Source organism: Bufo gargarizans, chromosome 2 (genome assembly GCF_014858855.1).
Source record: "Bufo gargarizans isolate SCDJY-AF-19 chromosome 2, ASM1485885v1, whole genome shotgun sequence".
Lineage (NCBI taxonomy): Eukaryota > Metazoa > Chordata > Amphibia > Anura > Bufonidae > Bufo > Bufo gargarizans.
The window spans coordinates 66,492,109-66,498,957 of record NC_058081.1 but is presented as its reverse complement, the minus strand read 5'-3'; the positions used below and the strand labels follow the sequence as shown (position 1 = coordinate 66,498,957).

Here is a 6,849-nt window from a genome sequence, read left to right as displayed (position 1 = left end):
GTATTAGGAGGTTCTGCAGCAGCTGAGGTGTGTATTACGAGGTTCTGCAGCAGCTGAGGTGTGTATGAAGAGAGGTTCTGCAGCAGCTGAGGTGTGTATTAGAAGGTTCTGCAGCAGCTGAGGTGTGTATTATGAGGTTCTGCAGCAGCTGAGGTGTGCATCATGAGGTTCTGCAGCAGCTGAGGTGTTTATTATGATGTTCTGCAGCAGCTGAGGTGTGTATTAGGAGGTTCTTTGGCAGCTGAGGTGTGTATCATGAGGTTCTGCAGCAGCTGAGATGTGTATCATGAGGTTCTGCAGCAGCTGAGGTGTGTATCATGAGGTTCTGCAGCAGCTGAGATGTGTATCATGAGGTTCTGCAGCAGCTGAGATGTGTATCATGAGGTTCTGTGGCACCTGAGGTGTGTATTACAATGTTTTGCAGCAGCTGAGGTGTGTATTATGATGTTCTGCAGCAGCTGAGGTGTGTATTAGGAGGTTCTGCAGCAGCTGAGGTGTGTATCAGGAGGTTCTGCAGCAGCTGAGGTGTGTATTAGGAGGTTCTGCAGCAGCTGAGGTGTGTATCATGAGGTTCTGCAGCAGCTGAGATGTGTATCATGAGGTTCTGCAGCAGCTGAGGTGTGTATCATGAGGTTATGCAGCAGCTGAGATGTGTATCATGAGGTTCTTTGGCAGCTGGGGTGTGTATTACAATGTTCTGCAGCAGCTGAGGTGTGTATTATGAGGTTCTGCAGCAGCTGAGGTGTTTATTATGAGGTTCTGCAGCAGCTGAGGTGTGTATTAGGAGGTTTTGCAGCAGCTGAGGTGTGTATCATGAGGTTCTGCAGCAGCTGAGGTGTGTATCATGAGGTTCTGCAGCAGCTGAGATGTGTATCATAAGGTTCTGCAGCAGCTGAGGTGTGTATCATGAGGTTCTGCAGCAGCTGAGGTGTGTATCATGAGGTTCTGCAGCAGCTGAGATGTGTATCATGAGGTTCTGCAGCAGCTGAGGTGTGTATCATGAGGTTCTGTGGCACCTGAGGTGTGTATCATGAGGTTCTGCAGCAGCTGGGGTGTGTATTACAATGTTTTGCAGCAGCTGAGGTGTTTATTATGATGTTTTGCAGCAGCTGAGGTGTGTATTAGGAGGTTCTGCAGTAGCTGAGGTGTGTATAAGGAGGTTCTGCAGCAGCTGAGGTATGTATCATGAGGTTCTGCAGCAGCTGAGGTGTGTATCATGAGGTTCTGCGGCAGCTGAGGTGTGTATCATGAGGTTCTGCCGCAGCTGAGGTGTTTATTGAGGTTCTGCAGCAGCTGAAGTGTGTATCATGAGGTTCTGCAGCAGCTGAGATGTGTATCATGAGGTTCTGCGGCAGCTGAGGTGTGTATCATGAGGTTCTGCAGCAGCTGAGGTGTGTATCGTGAGGTTCTGCAGCAGCTGAGATGTGTATCATGAGGTTCTGCAGCAGCTGAGGTGTGTATCATGAGGTTCTGCAGCAGCTGAGATGTGTATCATGAGGTTCTGCAGCAGCTGAGGTGTGTATCATGAGGTTTTGCAGCAGCTGAGGTGTGTATCATGAGGTTCTGCGGCACCTGAGGTGTGTATCATGAGGTTCTGCAGCAGCTGAGGTGTGTATCATGAGGTTTTGCAGCAGCTGAGGTGTGTATCATGAGGTTCTGCAGCAGCTGAGATGTGTATCATGAGGTTCTGCAGCAGCTGAGGTGTGTATTATGATGTTCTGCAGCAGCTGAGGTGTGTATCATGAGGTTCTGCAGCAGCTGAGGTGTGTATCATGAGGTTCTGCAGCAGCTGAGGTGTTTATTATGAGGTTCTGCAGCAGCTGAGGTGTTTATTATGAGGTTCTGCAGCAGCTGAGGTGTGTATTAGGAGGTTCTGCAGCAGCTGAGATGTGTATCATGAGGTTCTGCAGCAGCTGAGGTGTTTGAGGTTCTGCAGCAGCTGAGGTGTTTATTATGATGTTCTGCAGCAGCTGAGGTGTTTATTGAGGTTCTGCAGCAGCTCTGGTGTATATCATTAGGTTCTGCAGCAGCTGAGGTGTGTATCATGAGGTTCTGCAGCAGCTGAGGTGTGTATCATGAGGTTCTGCAGCAGCTGAGGTGTGTATTAAGAGGTTCTGCAGCAGCTGAGGTGTGTATTAGGAGGTTCTGCAGCAGCTGAGGTGTGTATCATGAGGTTCTGCAGCAGCTGAGGTGTTTGAGGTTCTGCAGCAGCTGAGGTGTGCATCATGAGGTTCTGCAGCAGCTGAGGTATGTATCATGAGGTTCTGCAGCAGCTGAGGTGTTTATTGAGGTTCTGCAGCAGCTGAGGTGTGTATCATGAGGTTCTGCGGCAGCTGAGGTGTGTATTATGAGGTTCTGCAGCAGCTGAGGTGTTTATTATGAGGTTCTGCAGCAGCTGAGGTGTTTATTATGAGGTTCTGCGGCACCTGAGGTGTGTATCATGAGGTTCTGCAGCAGCTGAGGTGTGTATTACAATGTTCTGCAGCAGCTGAGATGTGTATCATGAGGTTCTGCAGCAGCTGAGGTGTGTATCATGAGGTTCTGCAGCAGCTGAGGTGTGTGTCATGAGGTTCTGCAGCAGCTGAGGTGTGTATCATGAGGTTCTGCAGCAGCTGAGGTGTTTATTGAGGTTCTGCAGCAGCTGAGGTGTGTATCATGAGGTTCTGCGGCAGCTGAGGTGTGTATTATGAGGTTCTGCAGCAGCTGAGGTGTTTATTATGAGGTTCTGCGGCACCTGAGGTGTGTATCATGAGGTTCTGCAGCAGCTGAGGTGTGTATTACAATGTTCTGCAGCAGCTGAGATGTGTATCATGAGGTTCTGCAGCAGCTGAGGTGTGTATCATGAGGTTCTGCAGCAGCTGAGGTGTGTATCATGAGGTTCTGCAGCAGCTGAGGTGTAAAGTAACAGGTTTTCCCAGACCTTCCTCAGCCCGGTCGCTGCTCTCAGTGCCCGGTGCCCTCCGCACACTGCACATATAGCTCTGCGCTCCTGCAGTGTAGTCCAGTGAACGGCACCGCCGCTGCCATATGTACCATACGGTACGGAACTAGGTCGCTCCGCTCAGTGCTGTTGTGGAACTACAAGTCCCAGCGTCCACACCTGATGCCTCTTTTGTGACGCATATTGTGTGTGACACCACAACCATACGTGACCAACATTTATCACAAGGGGGTCGGTGATGATCCCAAAAAACGGAACACTCTCACGTTGTTATGATCCTGCCATTATTACATCACAATACAAACGTGTCATCGCTTCGGCACTCCTGCTTCTGTGAAACTACAACTCCCAGCATGCACACTTGCTCAGCTGTTCTTGTAACTCCTATAGAAGTGAACGAAGCATTGTGGGAAATGTCGTTTCAGAACAATGGGAACGCCTGAGGCAGCTGATCCCTGAGTTACAGGGTTAAACAAGAATGTCTCCTTTAAAAGGCGGGGAATAACCGTGCTATAAATAGACCGCTGACGTCCGCCACAGCTAAGCCCAATCAATGACACATCCGAATACCCCGCCCTCTCCCCTGTCACTCTCTCGCGCTCTCAGCCATTGACGATTTACGGGAGGCGGAGCTTTATGATTCCCACGCCCTCTCATTGGTTTCTACGCGGCGTGACGTCACGTTCGCCGTCTCCTGGGTGACAAGGGAGGAGGAGGAGGGACAGTGGGCCGGAAAGAGGTGTCAACAGTGGAGGGAAAGAAGTCCTTGCTGGTTGGGTGATTCTGCTGAGACCTGGGCGGGACCCTGGCGGCTATTGGCTGACGTCTGTTGAATGACGCCAAGTGGAGGCGTGGCCAGCAGGTGAGCGGGGGTTCCTAGAGGTATCGCAGAGGAGGAGGAAAGAGGCTCCGCGGCCTGCGGGTCCTAGAGGTGACGGTGGAGTCTGCATACGGGCTCCGGACGTGTCAGCGCCCCAGGGAGAGACCGCGAGGTGCGGACGGTTAATTACGGTAAAGATAGGGGGAGGGAAGGCCTGGGTGCTACGTCCTAGCGGGGAGAGAGGCGGGAGGGGGATTTGGCTTCTAATGGGGCCTGAGTTGTGCGGCCTGACAGCGAGGGCTGGCTGACAGCCGGGGGCGGGCGGGTCGGGCCTGTCCTCCATCACCGATCGCTCTGGGCTGTGTGTATTATCGGGGATCGGCCCTTGCTGCCCCCCGTCCATTCTCCCAGGTGATGGCCTCTGCCTGCAGTCATCTCCCATCCTCCTCTCCTCCAGTGACCAGATACATGGTAGGGGTCTCTGGAAACCGCCATATAACTGTCCTAGATGAGGCTGCCCCATATAAGTGGCCCTTGTGCCATGGGAGGCACGGCGTGTGTGTATGGCATTTGTATGATGGTACTGTGTGTATGACGGTCCAGTATGTCAATGACTGTATGGTGTGCGTACAATGGTACGGCGCGCGTATGGCGTGTATGTGACGGTACGGCGCGCGTATGGCGTGTATGTGACGGTACGGCGCGCGTATGGCGTGTATGTGACGGTACGGCGCGCGTATGGCGTGTATGTGACGGTACGGCGCGCGTATGGCGTGTATGTGACGGTACGGCGCGCGTATGGCGTGTATGTGACGGTACGGCGCGCGTATGGCGTGTATGTGACGGTACGGCGCGCGTATGGCGTGTATGTGACGGTACGGCGTGTGTATGGCGTGTATGTGACGGTATGGCGTGTATGTGACGGTATGGCGTGTATGTGACGGTATGGCGTGTGTATGGCGTGTTTGTGACGGTACGGCGCGTGTTTGTGACGGTACGGCGCATGTTTGTGACGGTACGGCGCGTGTTTGTGACGGTACGGCGCGTGTATGTGACGGTACGGCGCGTGTATGGCGTGTATGTGACGGTACAGCGTGTATGTGACGGTACAGCGTGTATGTGACGGTACGGCGTGTATGTGATGGTACGGCGCGTGTATGTGACGGCGCGTGTATGGCGTGTATGTGACGGCGCGTGTATGGCGTGTATGTGACGGCGCGTGTATGGCGTGTATGTGACGGCGCGTGTATGGCGTGTATGTGACGGCGCCTGTATGGCGTGTATGTGACGGCGCCTGTATGGCGTGTATGTGACGGCGCCTGTATGGCGTGTATGTGACGGCGCCTGTATGGCGTGTATGTGACGGCGCGTATGTGACGGTATGGCGCGTATGTGACGGTACGGCACGGGTACGGCGCGCAGCATGGCGTGTGTATGGCGTGTATGTGACGGTACGGCGCGTGTATGGCGGTAAGGCATGTGTACGATGGTACGGTTTGTGTAGTGTGTGTGTGTGTATGGCAGTCCGGTGTGTTAATGGTGTGTGTATGACGGTACAGTGTGTGTAGTTTGTGTATGACGGAACGTTGTGCGGATGACGGTAAGACATGTGTATTATGTGTGTATATGGTGTACGTATGAGTCCGGGGTGTGTGTGTGTGTGTGACGACAGCAGCGCCTGATGCCTCATATAACACACCCGCGTCGCCCTCCGGATTTGGTAGGTTTCGATCATGGCGTCCATCATGCTGCTGAAAAAAAAATGACGCTATTTTTGCCGACAGATGTGACAGAGGCTTCTAACGAAACCTCAGATGTAGAAGTGACAAGTATTGAGCGAACTTCTGTTTTAAGATCAGCGTCTAAAGTTCGGGTTCGGGTTATCGAAGAATTGCGTTATGGATTTTAAATACCGTTATGGTCCGTGGTAGCCGAATCCATATCGGGTTTCTTTGATAACCCAAACTTTAGACGCCGAACTTAAAACACAAGAAGTGTCCCCAGTCTAAGGCCTCATGCACACGGCCGTTGTCTTGGTCCGCATCCGAGCCGCAGTTTTGGCAGCTCGGATGCGGACCCATTCACTTCAATGTGTGCTGTCCGTATCCGTGGCTCCGTTCTGTGGACCGCAAAAAAATATAGCCTGTCCTGTCCTATTGTTGTCTGCACTTTGCGGACAAGAATAGGCAATTATATTAAAGGCTGTCCGTGCTGTTCCGCAAATTGCGGAACGCACACAGACGCCATCCGTGTTTTGCGGATCTGCAAAACACAACGGTCGTGTGCATATAGCCTAACCCTGTAGTACATAACATATCACAGTACTGCAGAGCTGTATTCATAATACTGCCACTTGTCCTTGGAAATGACGGCACTTTGTAGAATGTGTATCACTGGGCAGAACTCTGAAGTTTTTTGTGAATACAGCTCCGGGGGTTAAAGGGATTGTCCTATGAATCCAACGAGGGTCTGCTGTCCGGAGTGCCACCCTTTCATGCCCTGAACGCTCTCCAGCCCCGCCCCTCTATCAGTCTCCTGATTGGATTTCTGAGGGGAACTAAACAGGAAAGGGATCGCCCCTTACGGCACGGTGACCGCAGTGGGGGGGGGGGGGGGGTCAGATGGCGGCAGCATTCCGAATTTATCGCCGATTTCACCATATGCATTGCAAAGGACGAAATCTACAAAAGGATAGGCTCTCCGATCTGTCATCCACAACCCTCGTCCGTTCCGCGGCGGGTGGATGAGATTTCCAGCAAAACGCTAAAGGAGGGCCAATGCTGTCTTGCGCTGCTTAAAGGGCTTGTCCAGTACTTTTATATTGATGGCCTATCCTCAGGCTATCTGATCGGCGGGGGTCCGACACCGATCGTCTGTTCTGCAGTAGCCCTGCACTGTCTGAGCGCTGATTGGAAAATGTCTGACTCGCAGGGACACAACCTCACCGCTAAAAGAACACCCTTTTGGCAATTCATTCTTTAACTTCTAGCAGGAATAATAGAGGAATTGCACAACACGGAGTGATAGGAATAGATGATGCAGAATTATTATTACATGGAGAATACAAGTAGTTAGTAAAACAGAGCTG

General features: G+C 52.2%; 1 protein-coding gene across 2 annotated transcripts in view; it reads left to right on the top strand.

Annotated features, from left to right (window-relative positions):
* The first annotated feature begins 3,777 nt into the window (after positions 1-3,777).
* Positions 3,778-6,849, top strand: part of LOC122927350 (cAMP-dependent protein kinase catalytic subunit alpha) — a 41,950-nt gene continuing 38,878 nt past the window's right edge. Inside the window, exon 1 of one of the 2 annotated variants that reach the window (XM_044279118.1) lies at positions 3,778-3,933. The gene's annotated coding sequence lies outside the window, so the exon portion shown is untranslated. Of the gene's footprint in view, positions 3,953-6,849 lie in introns of both variants that reach the window. The other variant, XM_044279119.1, reaches the window with a different exon arrangement.